The sequence below is a fragment of the Danio rerio genome, chromosome 6 (assembly GCF_049306965.1).
Source record: "Danio rerio strain Tuebingen ecotype United States chromosome 6, GRCz12tu, whole genome shotgun sequence".
NCBI classification, from domain to species: Eukaryota; Metazoa; Chordata; class Actinopteri; order Cypriniformes; family Danionidae; genus Danio; species Danio rerio.
The window spans coordinates 62,087,501-62,106,004 of record NC_133181.1 but is presented as its reverse complement, the minus strand read 5'-3'; the positions used below and the strand labels follow the sequence as shown (position 1 = coordinate 62,106,004).

The following is an 18,504-nucleotide window of genomic DNA, read 5'->3' as shown; positions in this document are numbered from 1 at the left end:
ACCAAAGCCAGCAGTGTGGTGTGAAAACGACCCAAAGACGGCAGAAAATGCAGCAATGTATCATTTATTGCGCTTGGTCCGGACCAAATGAAGCGAACTACAGATGTGAAAGCTCCCTAAGTATAGGCATACTAAAATGTGTGGGATCTAGTTGAGTTCTGTCAATACTGTGCTATCAGTGTTTAAAATCAGGTTTCTTCCTCAACTGATGACATCAACAGACATTAGCAATGTTATGTGCATTCTGTGTGCATTTGGTATAACCTTGCATACTATTGACAGCTGACATGAAAGGGAAACTGGTATATGGAGTTTACACTGACAATGCTTTAAAAAACAAGAAAATGTTTTGATTGTCGTTGCTGGAGTACCTGAGGAACAAGCTGTAAAGGCTCCACCCACTTCTGGAAAGGGGGTGTGGTGCTGCCGCTCATTTGCATTTAAAGAGGTACTAATTCAGTTACAAAATGTTTATATCATGCTATATTAAATAGTATGTGAGGTATTAGCTTATCAAGATGTGATAAATCCTCTGTGAGGTATTTTGAGCAGATTCTGGGGACATCTGATGAAAAATGTAAAATGCATAATAGGACACCTTTAACATCTCTTAAAGGACATATGTCAACACATGGATTACCATAGATCTGCACCTTAGCTTTTCTCCAGATTCACCCTTGTCCTGATTTAACCCTGCTTAGTTTTAATAGGTGATAGGCTGCCGGCAGTCAACTCCCACGGCAGCATTTGCCAAAAAAATCTTGGAAAAAAAGGATTTAGGACTTTGAAATATGTCATTGCCTGACCCAATACAAACTGTATGGTATGTATCTTTGCCAAAATTGCAAACTCATCTGACAAGCTGAAGTGCAACTGTATTAAGAGGAGCATCCAGGTTTCCAGCACCAAACTGGGGTCGATTACGAATATTTGTGCTCTTTTGCAACATAAAGAGCAAGGTCTAAAGGTCTGGCTGAAGGCCCAATAAAACCCCTATCAAAATATTTTCAATAAAACTGAAGCATGTTCATATCAACATAGGTACATTAAGAAAACGTACCCTGGTGTGCATTTTTAAAAACCGAGAAATATGTGCTCCTGGGTACATTTTGCTACACTTTAGGTCTAAAATCAATGCTACTGTACATGTCGACACTGCTGATTGTTTACCTAAAATGGAAGGCTTTTCTGGCAAGCCTGGTTTATTTAGACTGAGGTTTGAATGTGACGAAGGATGGTTACAAAAACCTAGAAAAAACAAAAGCCAAAAAAAGGAGTGTTTAGTTGAGGTAGATACATGTCTCCATGATGGCTTTTCTCTTATAGTTTGCTGTTGATAGAGTTTAGAAAATGGCAGTGGTGGAAAGAGTACTGAAAAATCATACTGTTAATCAATTAAAATAACCATTACCTCCCCAAAAATATAGTGCAAGTAGTGTAAAAGTATCTGTTGTAAATAATACTCAATGTACTGTATGAGTAAAAGTCCTCAACACTGTCAGAAATAAAGCTACAAAATCGGTCACTAGGCCAGTACCTTTTCAAAATGCACCTTTTTATTACTAATAGGTACTTAAAGGTACCTTAAGGTACAAATGTGTACCTCATAGTGCCTTAAAGGTACAAAACTGTACACAAAAGTGTACCCTAAAGGTACTGATGTGCAGCTGTCAAGCACAAAAATATATCTTTTAAAAAGCACCACCACAGCGACAGCTTTGGTACCTTAATTTCTGAGTGAAGAGTAGTGAGTATTGAGCAATTTGTAAGTGCAAGTTGTGTGTGTAAACGTAACTAGTGCATTCAAGCCTCCTTTACACTATGAGTGACTCGTAGCGGCAAAGTGACAAGCAACCGTTCCTTTTAATAGAGAGCAAGCGACTTCAGGCGACCTCCATTTTTGCAAGTGACAGCAACCATTGGCAACCAGGTGGGTGTGTCGAACGATGCGATAAAGTTGATAATCCTTCAACTTTATGCAAATGAAGAGTGACTTTTTTGAGCGACAGCCAATAAGAGCACCAATACAGCTTACGTGATCCTCTCTCAGCTCACTCAGAAGCCGGTTGTATTCTTCGTCCTGTAGACTTATGGCACACACCACTGAGTGGTAAGGTAAGGCAGTGGTCCCCAACCACCGGGCCGCGGACCGGTACCGGTCCAAGGAACAATTGGTATCGGGCCAAATAAGAAATCATAAATTATTTCTGTAGAAAATATTCCCACCGCGACTTGGTTTCTTCCACTCACCACCCGCCATCTCACATGAAATGGACTATGCCAAAATCCACCACGGAGCAAGAAGAACGATCGCTAGAATATAGCTCAGTGGTGGTTGATGATAGTTAAAAGTTATAAAACAGGTATTATAGAGTCCAAATCAGCAGAGTATTTAAGGATTGTGCATATATGTGTGTGCGTGCACCGCTAAGTAAGTACCCGAAATCATTGCAATTTGTATCTATATGGAGTTTCACATAATCATACTCATTAGGGCTGTAACATGCCAATGCATACATTTAATTCAGCTATACGGTTGTATTATTGTTAATATGCTCGTCAGTTGAAATGTTTGGCACAGATGTTATGTATCTGATGCATATAAACCTTGATTGAAACATAATCAGAGTTGTTCATGATTGACCTAAATGCACGAGCACAGCAGCGTGCAGCCCCAACCTCCCTGGCCCACACCGGACCGTTGTAAAATTGACCACCGTTGACCGGTCCACGGTGACAAAAAGGTTGCAGTAAAGTATACTGATCAGTCCGCTTTTATGGCCGGTTCCCCTGTCAAAAGGCAACAAAAAGCGAACCGTACTGTACCACTTTTTGGCTACCCTTAGCAAAGGGTACCTAGCACAACAAAAGGTTACCAACAAATGGCGGAGCTAGTCGCTCAGCTGAAAACTATTGGTTTACAGAGAAGCATCACTAGTGTGTACACAAGCCAGGAGAATAAAAAAAACAAAGGAAGCGCCATTTTTAAACACACAGCCGAGACATTACACCGTAACAATAAATACATATATAATAACAAGCCATGGTCGACCCAAGCTCAAACAAACGTCAAACCACTTAGCCAATAACAAAATGTGACGTGTCCTGTTGTTGTTTAATGAGGCCGTGTAAAGCGTGAGTGGTTTCACTTCTTCTGACATCCTTTCAGAAATGGACAAACGCGAAAGTGTGAAAAAAAAGGTATTTGAATTTTCAACACGCCTTTAATAAACATTTTAAAGACGTTATACAATCAAATGTTACACATAAAAATTTAGAAACAGCCTAATGAACCATAAACTCTAAATTTTCATCACAAATTTGACATAAAACTCCTTTGTAACACCAAATTTTTTCAAAACACATAAGATCACCCATTGTTTTGTAATACTGGAAATCAATTAAAATTCTGGATTTCACCAAGTTAAAAAAAAATGTTTTTAAACAGCCACTTGAGTTTTGCTCAACTTGTATTTTTCTAGTGTCATAAATTGCCATTTTTGCTTGACCCAAAAGAAAATTTAATAACTGACAAAAAAAACGTCGTTTACGTGTATACTTATAACCACAAATAAACGTTTCCATAGAAAATGTCTCGCCAAAACAAACAAACAAGTTAGATAAGACCTGAAAAAAGGAACTAAGCCTGTTACATAACATAAAAGCATGATATAGGGTTTCACGTTGAGAACAAAATGGACATTCATCACTATTACCTGGATTTATAATTGAAACAAACGCATTCACAGCTATGGCACCATGCAAGATTCTCCATTGCAAATCCCCCACTTTTTTTGGTAAGGGGGGTTTATACAGAGCTCTCCACTCTGGTTTAGCATTCTCTTTTAAATGGAGAACAGAGCGCCATGGAGTATCAACCTTATCATTCAGTGACTTCCTATTTAGCAATTTCACACAACTATTATAAACATTTTTTCCAAACTCAGAATTGGTTCCCATTAAAAACAACACATTATTTTGCAAAAAAAAGGAGAAACCGGAAAAATAGCAAAGGATAAAATGATTGTTTCAGCAACCTAAAAGATGAGCACACTGCCATGTTTAACTCTTATCATCACCTTTTGGATTATTATGAACTGGGAATGACGAAAAAACTTTCTAACAGAGGCTACATGTGCTGCCAACACAATCTCACGGCAATTCGTAAACTTTTTGATTTAGCGGCTAATTCGTATGAATTCGTACGATCTAATTCGTACAATTTAGTTCGATTTGCTCATCCTCCAATGACGGTTGGGGTTAGGGGTGGGGTTAGGTGCCACGCCTCCTTTTTAAAATCGTATCATTTCGTACGACTGAAATCGTACGAATTCGTACGAATTAGCCACTAAACTGGCAAAATGTAAAATACTTACGTTTTCTCGTGAGATCAGTCTGGTGCTGCTGAAGATTACAGACACAGATGTGAGGTTTGCTCTGTATTTTTTATTGTTTTTTTTACCCAAATTAAGACTAAATGACTACAGTGTGTAGTTTATCTGTAATTGGTAACATACCGGAGACTGTAAGAGCTGTATATGTTCATATCTTTTTGGCAGTGGAAACACACGCCTGATAAAGGTGAACCGTACCGACCCGTATCGTACAACTTAGTGAAAACAGGCCGATACAAAGACCTGCGTTAGCAGCAGATCACCAGCCAGATCGACAAATTCGCTGCTAGCGTGAATGAGGCATTATTGTTCAAGACTATTTGGTCATTTCAGTCATCAGTGCATGTCTATAAAGAGTCTCTCAGTCATTGCGTGGACATTTTAGACATCTTCTTGAACAATTTTTAAGGTTTCTAAACAGTTAATTGCATTTATAAAGAGCCACGGTCTTCAGGTAGTTCAGTATGACGTGATTTACTTTCTATGTGCGATTTGATTAGACAGGAATCACAGGAATCAAATATAGATTTAAGTACTTTTTTGAGACTTTTACTTGTCATTGAGTATAATTTTAGCAATGCGACAGTACGGTTATTTTCAGTGCTCTTTCCAGCTCTGCATAAATGTGTACTCTACGAGAGTATATCACAAACTTGTTAATTTGTTATACAGTGCATCAGTAATCCGGCATTATAAGAGCACGGCGTTGACTGTTTTTTCAGCACAGTTGGTTTATCTAGAGTAAGCTCGCATCAGTACAGGTCAGGGAATTAATGTCAGCTGTCTTTTCATTCTCACTAAACCCTCATTGGCCCAAAGCCTCAACCACTCACATAATTTCCTGAGCAGACCTAATTCTTGAGGATGGAAACTACCGGGCCGTCTTGGAAGGTTCTTAAGCTACAACAAGACACACTTTCAGACCGCGGAGAAGAAAGTGTGTTTGTGTTAGTAGGTCAAGGGGAAAACCTTACATCAGATTAGAAGATCAGTGTTTCTTTTTGCCGAATACCCCTGTTTTGAGTCTACTTTCTTTATTTTTATAAGTGAAACACTGTCTACTCTCAGTTATCATTCAACTTTTTTAAAACAGACTTGGCCTGCTGACCAATCAGAGCAGAGCTGGCTTAGGGAAGGGGAGGGGCTTACAGATCTAAACCCGCAAAATTGATTGAACTAAAAAGAATGATAATCATTGCAAAATAAAGAAATAAAAAACAAGTGTTTGTATTAGAAGGTCAAGGGAAAACCTTACAGCTGATTAAAAGATCAGAGTTTCTTTCAAAGTTTCCTTTTAGATTTAAAAGTGAAACACTGGTCTCCACTCTTTTTTCATTCATTCATTCATTTTCTTTTCGGCTAAGTCCCTTTATTAATCCTGGGTCCCCACAGCGGAATGAACCGCCAACTTATCCAGCAAGTTTTACGCAGTGGATGCCCTTCCAGCTGCAACCCATCTCTGGGAAATCATTTACGCACATGCCCTCCACTCTTTTTATTAGTTCTTATTCTACTTATTCAAAACAGACTTGGACTGTTAACCAATCAGAGCAGAGCAGGCTTATGGAAGGGGAGGGGCTTACAGACCTTCTGTTACAAATTGATTCAAACAAAAAAGAATCAAAATCCTTGCAAAAAAGTCTCAAACAAAAATACAGAGCCCTATCATACACCCGGCGCATTAAGGTGCAAGATGTGTTTGGCATGATTTGTTGCTATTTTCAGACCAGAGCAACTGTAATTTTCACGTTTTGCGTCACGTTGTTTACATAGCAAATCTATTAGCTCCACTTTGTGGACTCATGTGTGTGCTGGTGTATAAAGGAGGTGTGTAAGGGCGCATTGTTGGAGCGTTGCTATTCTGAGGAACTGAGACCGACCATGCCATTGACCAACTAAAAGCTGCTCTAAAGTCCAGCGCAGAGAGCATTGGTTATAAGCCTATACAGTCCAAAAGCTTACACACTGTTGATACACACAGGATGTACAGCAAAACACAAATATCTTTACAGTTGAACACAATTAAAGGATTAAAATATTACAAAAATTATTAATTTCTACATAAATATATAACATGCCTGCTTCACCTCGGGGGGCTTTTTTCAGTTTATTCATGATGATCTGCATCTGTATAATGTTATTATTATTAGCAGTATTATTTATTATATGCAGATTTACATTTGATTTAATAAAAGCTAGTTTAGATGTGTCCACCTGGGGGTTTTGGAGACGTCTGCATCAGCATATGGGGCATGAGAACAGGACGTGTGTTTGGATATAACTCAGTTTTCTGACCACATTTCATTATTATTGTTCATTTAGTCCCTTGCCGGGGTTTAGAACTGAAGTTAGAAATAGTTTTGAAACAAATCTTTGTGCTTAACAAACTAAATTGAATATGTAGGCTGATGGATGCGTTCAGTGGAGTGAGTTTCCACTGTTTCCACCAAAGTAAAGGAGTAAAGAGTAAAAGTAAAAAGGCTGAATGAAGGAGGCTCGTTCTTTATCCTCACGCTGCAGATGCTCTGTTTAACTGTTTTCTCGCTAGTGAAGCGCTCAGTTTTTACACTTACAGAGTCGACATGTTAATAGCAAATGCACCATGGAGTGACGCAACTAACTCTTAAAGGGAATTTGAGAAGAGACTCTGATTGGATTACTGCATGTTATGCTCAAAACACACCCAGAGCCCATTAGGAAAATAAGCACAGTCCCACTGAACCATACATTGCGCAGAGCATATTCTTCCCTCCTTAAAATAGCAAAAATGGATTCGGACACGCCCTTAATGATTTTGCGCCATGTGCTTTAGACTTTGTGCCTACATCGTTAAAATAGAGCCCAAACAACCCAAAACGGAAAGACCGAGTAAAACTGACTTGGCCCGCTGACCAATCAGAGCCGAGGAGGCTTATGGAGGGGGAGGGGCTTACAGACCTTAAGACGAGAATTTATTAAAAAATAACTGAAAATCCCTGCAAAATAACTCTAAAATTGAGCATTTATTTTAAGAAAATTAAAACGTTTTCTAATGGAAGACTCTAGTATGATATTAGAGGACTTACTCATCTTTAAGCGCTGTTTACTGTGTTATTACATTTACATTTAGTCATTTAGCAGACGCTTTTATCCAAAGCGACTTACAAATGAGGACAAGGAAGCAATTTACACAACTATAAGAGCAACAATTAATTATTAAGTTGGACAATAAAACAATGACATTTCAAAATAAGAGTATTTAATAATGGAGATGTTTGTCATCATTTAATGTAATACTGACTTATTTCTATAACTAAAAAGTAATGTAAAACATAATATTGCTACTGTATAAGACTCAATTAATTAATTAATATATTATTGGGGGAAAATAGTTTATTTTTTACCTAATGTGATGTAATGTATTATGAATACATAATACGCTTTTTATTCATTTTAATTGGGTGGTAAATGGATTTAAATGTCATTAAATTAACTTACATAATTGCAAAAATAAGCTACAGCGTCTCAGAATAATGTAATAATCTATTATAAATTAATTATTAACCCTGATGTGTTCAGATATTTGTTCATTTATGTATATTTTAATATATATTGCACATGTTAATGAAAGAAATAAATCTATGAAAATATTTAATAAGATGCTAAATGATTTTTTTTTAATTAAGAACTTATTTTAATGAATATTAAAATATACCAAGAACACAATATTTGAGGAAGCTATTCCTCCATTTATACAGAATATGAATATGCATATGTTAGTACCCAAAGAGATAGTTCATAGTATTTAGCATATTGCATACCGAAAATAATATTGGATCATGCAAAAGACCCGTCCATCCAAAAGCACCATCAGTCCTGGGGAACTTACTGATTTTTCACTTTTTTTTATTCATGGCTATAACAACAACAAAAAAAATAGACAGAAGTCAGAACTTTTATTAAATGACTGGATGAGTTACTACTGTTGAAGAGCACTGACCTCTGCTGGAGGAAAACTGCTGACGCTCCAATATTCACAATCAGAACTCAAGCTGAATAAACACATACGCAATTAAAGACTAAATTAATTTAATACTTTTATAATCAATGAGGTCCAATTCTTATTCTTTAATAATATTTCTTAAGTGTTTTTAATGTAAATAATATTTTAAGGTGTATAAATATAGTGATAATTATTAAAATAAATTATATGATAAATATAACTATAAATAGATAATATAAATGTTCATTTATTCATTTTCTTTTCGGCTTAGTTCCTTTATTAATCCAGGGTCGCCACAGCAGAATGAACCGCCAACTTATCCAGCATGTTTTATGCAGCGGATGCCCTTCCAGCTGCAACCTACCTCTGGGAAACATTCATACGCACTCATTCACACACATCGAGCTAACCAATAAGCCACCGTGCCACCCCGAATATAAATACCAATAAAAATAATAACATTGTTCTGGATACTTTAACTGGCATTTCTGTCTTCTATAAATAATTAAAAGATTAATCTGTAATCTGTAATCTGTATTAATCTTTTTGCATAGAAAAAAAATTATATTAATTAAAATGGACAAAACAAATGTGTATATTAATTTTATTGCTTTGATGCACCAAAGGTATTGTGTTTAGCACATTTGCCTCACAGCAAGAAGGTCGCCGGTTCGAGCCTTGGCTGGGTCAGTTGGTGGTTTAGTCAGTCTCTGTTTGGAGTTTGCATGTTCTCCCAGTGTTGGCATGGGTTTCCTCTGGGTGCTTCGGTTTCCCCAAGTTCAAAAGACATGTGGTATAAATTGGGTGAGTTAAATTGTCCGTTGTGTATGAGTGTGAATGAGTGTGTATGAATGTTTCCCAGTGCTGGGCATCCGCTGCTTAAAACATATGCTGGATAAATTGGCGGTTCATTCCGCTGTGGTGACCACAGATTAATAAAGGTTCTAAGGTTTAAAGAAAATATATATATATGTTTCTTTATTTAACCAGATAAAAACCCATTGAGATCAAGATCTCATTTACAAGGGTGACCTGGCCAAGAGGTCCGCAACACACGACTTATGAAAAATAAATAAATAATATTAATAATGAATAAAAAATTAAGATAATAAACAATACAGTTTAGTTGTTGAGCTATACCATATTACAATATGTTAAAAACACATACTTTGAGAAATGGACTGTTGTTGTTTGTTAAAAAAGGATAGAGCGAAACAATGTGATTGGGATGAGCTCAGACATTTTTAGTTCAGACCGAAGAGTAATCCAAGATTCCAAGGCTCGCTTTCCTATTTCAGTTTGAACACGGGGAACAGTCAATGGATAAGATTCACTTGATCGTAGGGCATACTGGCTTTTTGACTTATGAAGAAGGGAACATAAGTATTTAGGCACCAGTCCCAGAAGAGCCTTGAAGACTAGAGTCATCCAGTGGGTGTACCTTCTCACATACAGAGAAGGCCACTCAGCTTTGGCATACAGTTCACAATGGCGAGTAAGTCTCTGACAGCCTGTAACAAACCTTAGAGCACTGTGATAGACATTTGGTCGAAGCATTCCTTTATAAAACATCCAAATGAATGAATAAATGAATGGAAATTCTAGTGATAAATAATAAATTAATTATATAATAAATATATTCTGATAAAGTATTGTTGGATATTTTTGTCTTCTATAAATCATAAAAATTGTCTTATTTTTGTTCAGGAAAAATCAAGAGTACAAAATTAATAATATATATTATAATAATTTTTGTACTATTGATTTTTCCTGAACAAAAATAAGACAAATTTTAATGATTTAGAGAAGACAAAAATATCCAACAATACTATATATATATAGTCATATATTCATATATATATATATATATATATATATATATATATATATATATATATATATATATATATATATATATATATATATATAATTAATATATATTAAATTATCATTTTATTGCTTTAATACATCAAAAGTTTAGTGTTTTTCCCCTTTGACCCCTTATTTCTATTCAAAAACTGCAATCCTCTTCCAGATATTTTATATTCAGAGATTTATACATTTATTTTGGCGATGCAGTGGTGCAGTAGGCAGTGCTGTCGCCTCACAGCAAGAAGGTCGCTGGTTCAAACCTCGGATGGGTCAGTTGGCGTTTCTGTGTGGAGTTTGCATGTTCTCCCTGCGTTCACCTGGGTTTTCTCCAGGGGCTCCGGTTTCTCCCACAGTCCGAACACATGCTGTACAGGTGAATTGGGTAAAGCTAAATTGTCCGTAGTGTATGAGTGTGTGAATGTTTCCCAGAGATCGGTTGCGGCTGGAAGGGCATCCGCTGCGTAAAAACCTGCTGCATAAGTTAGTGGTACATTCATTTTCAGCTTAGTTTCTTTATTGATCAGGGGTCGCCACATCGGAATGAACCGCCAACTTATCTAGCATACATCTTAAACCCAGTACAGGGAATTACCCACACACTAGGGACAATTTAGTTGATCAATTTTCCTATAGCGCATGTCTTTGGACAGTGGAGCACCCGGACAAAACACGGGGACACATGCAAACTCCACACAGAAATGCCAACTGACCCAGCCCGGACTTGAACCAGCGACCTTCTTGCTGTGAGTTGATGGTGCTAACCACTGTGTCACCGTGTCACCAACATTCATTACCAACAAATCAAATCAAATCAATCACTGGAGTTGCACTGGAAATGCATATGTCGTTATCATATATTTTTAAACCAGTTCATAGATTAAAACTATTATATATTTTTTTTTTATAATTTATCACTAAAATGTATTATATTTACAGTATATACAAAAACATCTCCATCAAAGGTGAAAAACACAAAACTTTTGCTTCATCAAAGCAATAGAAGTATAAGACAATTTAATTTTAATCAGTTTAAGTATTTCTTGTGAGCAAAATAAGACTAATGAATCTCTATGATTTAGAGAAGAACACATTTTTACACCTTCAAATATGTGCACTCTGAAATTTAGGGTCTATTTCAAAATGATGGGTTGTTTTAAACCGAGCACTTGGTCAAATATGGACATACCCTGCTTACCGGCAGCTAGCTCTTTGCAAATCGTACATGGTCACCCACTGAAGCTAAGCAGGGCTGTGCCTGGTCAGTAACTGGATGGGAGATCAGATAGGAAAGCTAAGTTGGTGTCAGAAGTTGTTAGTGAGGCCAGCAGGGGGCGCTCAACCTGCAGTGTGTGAGTCCTAACACCACATATTGATGGTGATTCTGTTCAGTGAAACAAATCTTTGCGCTTCAGAAACGAAATTAATTATTTATAGGTTAATAATAATAATTAATTTAATAATTTATCTCTCATTCTCACGCTGCAGATGCTCTGTTTAACCGTTTTTTGCTAGTGAAACGCTCAGTTTTTCAACTTACAAAGTCATCATGTAAATAGCAAATGCACCATGGTGCGACTCAACTGACTCTTAAAGGGAATGGGAGATGAGTCTCTGATTGGTTTATTCTCAAAACACACCTATAACTCATTAAGAAAATAAGCTCAACCCTTTTTAGACCATGCGCAACGACGCAAAGCGGATTTTTCCATCCTTATATTAGCAAAAGTGGATTCTTACACATCCTGAATGCCTTTCCGCCCTGCGCTTTGTGCACTGACCGTCAAAATAGAGCACTTTACATCAAATATCTATCATAGGCAGTGATGGTCACTTACTTTTGAAGAAAACAGATCTTAAATGTGGTCATTTTGTAATGGAATGACCAGAAGCCATCGGGCTGGCTGGCTGAAAATTAAAAGTCCATGTGCATATACCCCATTAAGTTGCAAAAAATGTATTAACTATAAATATATCCCCCTTAATTTGCAATGCAAAACCATTTTTTTTAGCAATATATGCATGTAGATTTAAATATAAAATAACCAGCATATCTTCACACATTTACTCTATCATTTGTCTAAGTATTTCAGCATTTGTGATCTGATATAAGCACTTTTTATGATATGCATGCACATAAAATAAAGACTTGCTCTAATATATGCATGCAGATTTAAATATAAAATAACCAGCATCTCATCATGCATGTACACCATCAAGTGTCTCAGTGTTTCAGCATTTACTGCATGAACTCCTTGTTTATTCATGATTGCTTATTCGCTCGTTTGTTTATTCATTTGTTCATTTTTCCAGTTTGTATATGTTAATACTACTGCTATGCGTTTAATGTACAGCAAAAAAAAAAAGTGTGGAAGTGGTGACCTAAAATATACACTTTTATTATATGCATGAAAATAAAATAAAGGCTTGCTCTAACATAAATCCAGCTTTAAATATAAAATAACCAGCATCTCACCATGCATTTACTCTTTCATTTGTCCCAGTTTTTTAGCACTGGTGACCTAAAATAAATGCACATTTTTATGACATGCATGCACATAAAATAAAGACTTGATCTAATATATGCATGCAGATTTAAATGTAAAATAACCTAAAATTTTTCAGAATTGGTGATGTAAAATATGGACTTTTTATGATATGCATGCACATAAAATAAAGACTTGCTCTAATGTATGCATGCAGACTTAAATGTAAAATAACCAGTATCTCTTCATGCATTTACATTATCATGTGCCTCAAAATGTATTAACTATAAAAATATCCCCGTTAATTTGCTATGCAAAACCATTTTTTTTAGTAGGAACATGATACATGCATGTCATTATATCAATAAACCTGCAACATAAGAAATGCCTAGATAATCTAAATAATGTTGTGCATTGAAGTCTGATTACTTTAATGCATTGGAGACAAAAAATCTTCTTCAAATGTTCTAGCAAACACATATTATTTCAAACACTAACGAGCATTAATTAGAGAGTGTAAGCAGATGCATTCTGCAGAAATGCATTTAAAACATGAATGATATAAGCATGTGCAAACTCACCTGCATCTCTGCAGCAGTGTGTGTGTGTCTCCGCAGCCATGTGGGTGCATGTGTGTGTGTGGGCAGACGGGGAGCACCGGAGGGGTGAAAGCGTCCTTTTATGCGGGTCTGTGTGTGTGTTGCGCCGGTAGCAGACTCCACCGCAGCCAATGGGAGAGAAACATGTGCACTGGACCATCTGCAGTGGAAAAACAAATCCTGTAAAGACTGGATAGATGGATTTGGTGGAGTGAGGGAAAGCTGGACAGATGTCGAAAGCCTGAGCAACAGATGTAGTGCACACTCACTAGTGAGCGTGCAGAAACACACATAGCTGAAGTCAAAATGATTCGCCCTCCTGTGACGTTTTATTACTTTTTAAAATATTTCCCAAATGATGTTGAACAGATTCAGGAATTTTTCACAGTATTTCCTACAATATTTTTCTTCTGCAGAAAGTCTTATTTGTTTTATTTCGGCAAGTATAAAAGCAGTTTTTAATTGATTTAAACAATTTTAAGGTCAATATTATTAGCCCCCTTAAGCAATATAAGTTTTGGATTGTCTCCAGAACAAACCACTGTTATACAATGACTTGCCTAATTACCCTAACTTTACCCTAATTACCCTAGTTCAGCCTTTACATGTCACTTTAATACTAGTATCTTGAAATAGTATGAGCTCCCATTATGGCAAAGATAAAATAAATCAATCTAATGAATTAGAAATTAATTATTACATTTATTATGTTTAGTTATGTGTTGAAAATGGAAGAAAGAGGTACAGGGGGGCTAATAATTCAGGAGAGCTGACAATTCCGACTTCAATATACTGCATACGTTTGAAAATGTATAAATACAAATACTGCTAACAAAAAAAATGAATATATGTGTATACAAAACTACTGCAATGTGTATATATTTGTACTGCTATGTTTTTATTCATTATTTATTTATTGCCACATCAGCAACTTATGGCTATTCCATGGCCAAATGGATACACATAAAATATTACATGATAAAAACAAATTCGTATTACACAAAAAAAGTTACTTGGGTAAATATATAAAACATAAATAGATTCACACAAACATTTATTCAAAGTTAAATATTATTTTTCAATTCAATTTTAGATAAAAAATGTAAAACTCTTCCTGGTGGTATCTTTTTAAAAATGTCCATCAAAGTACTCTCCTTATAAAAATGTTGTATAATGGAATTTAAACTTCTACATTCCAACAAAATATGTTTTATGGTAAGATCAGACTGGCAGTAATTCCATTTAGTTGATTTTTCGTTATTCAATAAATATAAATGTGTCAACCTAGAATGTCCAATCCGACATCTGGTATAGACGGTCTGATCGTACTGCTATGTTTTTATTACAGCAAATAAAACATGAAGTGGTGACCAAAAATATGCACTTTTTATGATATGCATGCACTTAAAAATAAAGGTTTTCTCGAATATATGCATGCACATTTAAATGCAAAATAACCTGAATTGTTCCAGGATTGGAATAATATGCACTTTTTATTATTTGCATTCACAAAAAAATAAAGACTTGCTCTAACCTAGCATGCACAATTAAATGTATATTAATGAGCATCTCCTTATGCATGTCCACTATCATTTGTCTCAGTATTCCAGCATTGGTGACCTAAAATATGAACTTTTTATTATATGCATGCAAATAAAACAAAGACTTGCTCTAATATAACGCATGCACATTTTAATGTGAAATAACCAGCATCTCCCCCAGCAATTACACTATAATGTCTCTCAAAATGTTTCAGCATATATTGCATGAACTCCTTGTTTATTCATATGATTGCTTATTCGCTTGTTTGGTTATTTATTTGTTCATTTTCCGATTTGTGTGAAATGTTTTACTATACTGCAAAAACGTGATAAATGGTGATTTAAAATAAGCACTTTTTAGGATATGCATTCACATAAAATAAAGACTTGCTATAATATATGCGTGCAGATCTAAATGTAAAATAACCAGCATCTTCTCATGCATTTACACTATCATTTGTCCCAGTATTCCCACACTAGTGACCTAAAATATGCACTTTTTAATATATGCATGCACTTAAAATAAAGACTTGCACTTGCATGCACATTTAAACGCAAATTAATCAGCATCTCTTCATGCATTTACACTATCACTTGTCTCAGTATTCCAACATTGGTGCCCCAAAAGATGCACTTTTATATATGCATGCACATAAAATAAAGACTTGCTCTAATACAGAGATGCCCAAAGTAGGACCCGCGGGCCAAAGTTAGCCCATTGTAACCTTTGATTTGGCACACCGTCCCATCTGAGAAGAGAGTGAGAATGATGGAGAGGGTTGGAGTGAATACCTTTAAAAGTGATCATCATTTGTAATTTGACGTAGTCTTTTATTTGTTTGTTTTATTGCTGACTGAAATTAAATAAGACATTGGTGAGCAAATCAAGGCAAAAACTATAGTGTAACTCCACTCTGTTATACATTTAAAACAAATGTTTTTGTTTACTGTACTTTGTTTACATTCATTATATGATGTAAAAAAGTTCATTTAAAGTATAATTAGCTAATAAAAAACAATGTTTTATAGTTATTTTTTAATATTATTAAATAAATTAGGAAATTATCCATGGCAACTATATTTACTAGCCTCAATATACTACAATATACAATATACTATACCACCATAAAATAATTACTATACCACTAGCCTCAATCAAGTTTTAGTTTTTGGCTCTTTTATATTCAAAAAGTTTTTGAATATAAATGCATGCACATTTAAATGTGAAATAACAGCATCTCCTCATGCATTGACACTATTAAATGTCCCAGTGTTTCAGTATTTATTGCATAAACTCATTTATTCATATAATTGCTTTGATCGCATGTTTGGTTATTTATTTGTATATTTTTATGTATTCAAAACTACTGCTATGTTTTTACTACTGCAAAAAAGAATGAAGCGGTGACCTAAAATATACACTTTTTATTATATGCATGCAATTAAATTAAAGACTTGCTCTAATATATGAATCCAGATTTAAATGTAGAATAATCAGCCAATCCATGCATTTACACATGCATCATTTGTCCTCGTATTGCTACACTGGTGACCCAAAATAAGTACTTTTTATGATATGCATGCACATAAAATAAAGGCTTGCACTAATATATGCATGCAGATTTAAATGTAAGATAACCAGCCTCTCCCCATGCATTTACTATCATGCATCTCAATGTTCCAGCATTTATTGCATAAGCTCCACATTTATTCTTATCATTGTTTATTTGCTTGTCTTTTTATTTATGTATTTATTTATATTTGTCATCATGTGTCTCAGTATTTTTAGCATGATCTCTTGAGTATTTGACCCCCTGTGCTGCTTCAGAAAGTGATGCACAGCTTCTGCTTTTCACTTTAGTCTGCTGAACACGTGCCTGAATCACGCTAATCCAGCAAGAGTTGTAAATCTCTCAATGAGCTTGAGGAGCTTTATGTGAATGGACACCTGTAACTTTTATTTGTGAGGCGAGGCTGAGCTCTTTCATTCCACTCACACACACACACACACACACACACACACACACACACACACACACACACACACACACACACACACACACGCTCCAGTCTCACCTTTACCTGATTTAGACTGCACCAAATTAACTAGTGAACAGGTGCATGCTGGGAAAAGCTTCTTAACACTCTTTTTTAGACACTATATGGCTCTGACACACACTCATTCTCTCTGGCAACACAATGTTGTGTTTGTCAAGAGTTGTAGAAGTAAAACTGTACACACAGTTTATTTTAGGTACATTTCATACTATAATAAAGAGTTAACTCTGACTTTTAGCTCAATAGACTCATCATTTAATGCTTATTAATAGTTGCTAATCCAGCCTGGGGTGGTTCTTTTTCTCAAAATGTATACTTTTTTGCAGTTATTCACCACATTTACAATGTATGAGTTTAAATACTGTGTTTTAGTGACATTTTAAGCACTATTTTAGCTGGATTAGCCTAAGATCATCATCATAATGACACATTTAATGTACCAAAATATTTCCTAAAGATTTAGAGCACAGGTGTCAAACTCAGTTCCTGGAGGGCCGCAGTTCTGCACAGTTTAGTTCCAACCCTAATTAAACACACCTGATCAAACTAATTGAGTCCTTCAGGCTTGTTTGAAACCTACAGGTAAGTGTGTTGGAGCAGGGTTGGAACTAAACTGTGCAGCGCTTCGGCCCTCCAGGAACTGAGTTTGACACTTCTGATTTAGAATAAATAAAAATGAATAAACACTTATTTTTAAAATACAAATTTATTAGATCATAAATCATTAGAAAAAATAGGAATCTGTTGAAGTTTTAAATTAAAAACTGTAGCCTATTGTAGCCCGTAGCCTACAAACTAGCCAGAACATTCAACTGTCCGCAGTCAGAATTTGGCTATTTGAATGATAAAAAATTAAAATATAATAATAAAAGAGCTTCACAATTTTTCTAGCATTTCTTATAAAAAAGTATATTTGATTTGATAGAAAATTCATGGATAACAAAAATACCCAAATTAGTTTTCATTTTAATATAGCATTTTCCCTGGTTTTAAAACCTTTTCCAAAGTATTAATTTCACTATTTATGATGGCAGAGCAGTCAAAAGAGGACAAACGAGCTCATGTACTGGACAAATTCTGGACCTTTGTCATTGAAGGGAGGGTCTTTCGAACCACCCAAACCCCCCTGGCTACAGGCCTGCTTTTGCACGCCATTATACACACACGCATATAATCAGACATACACACACTCACACTCTCACTTGAGCACATACACCACACACACATGCACAAACACAATCACACACACTCACTTGCACTCTCTCTCTTGCACACATTACAAACACATGCATACACACAATATTAACACAATATCAAACACAATATGCACAAAAAAACATATATAATCAGACATACATACATTCACACTTTCTCTCTTGCATACACACACACACATTCACAAACACAATCACACATACTTGCACTTTTTCTCTTGCACACACACACTAGCACTTTCTCTCTTGCACACACACACTTGCACTCACTCCTTCTCTTGCACGCACGCACACACACACACACACACACACACGCGGCCACACACACGCACACACTCTCTATTTCTCTCTCCATCTCTCT

The 18,504-nt window shown here is 35.6% G+C and overlaps 1 long non-coding RNA gene across 4 annotated transcripts in view; it reads right to left on the bottom strand.

Annotated features, from left to right (window-relative positions):
* Positions 1 to 18,504, bottom strand: part of LOC137495897 (uncharacterized) — a 64,288-nt gene that overhangs the window by 41,944 nt on the left and 3,840 nt on the right. For all 4 annotated transcript variants that reach the window (XR_011015880.2, XR_012408328.1, XR_012408330.1 and 1 more), the window contains exon 2: positions 13,313 to 13,490. This is a non-coding gene — a long non-coding RNA (uncharacterized lncRNA). The remainder of the gene's footprint in view (positions 1 to 13,312; positions 13,491 to 18,504) is intronic.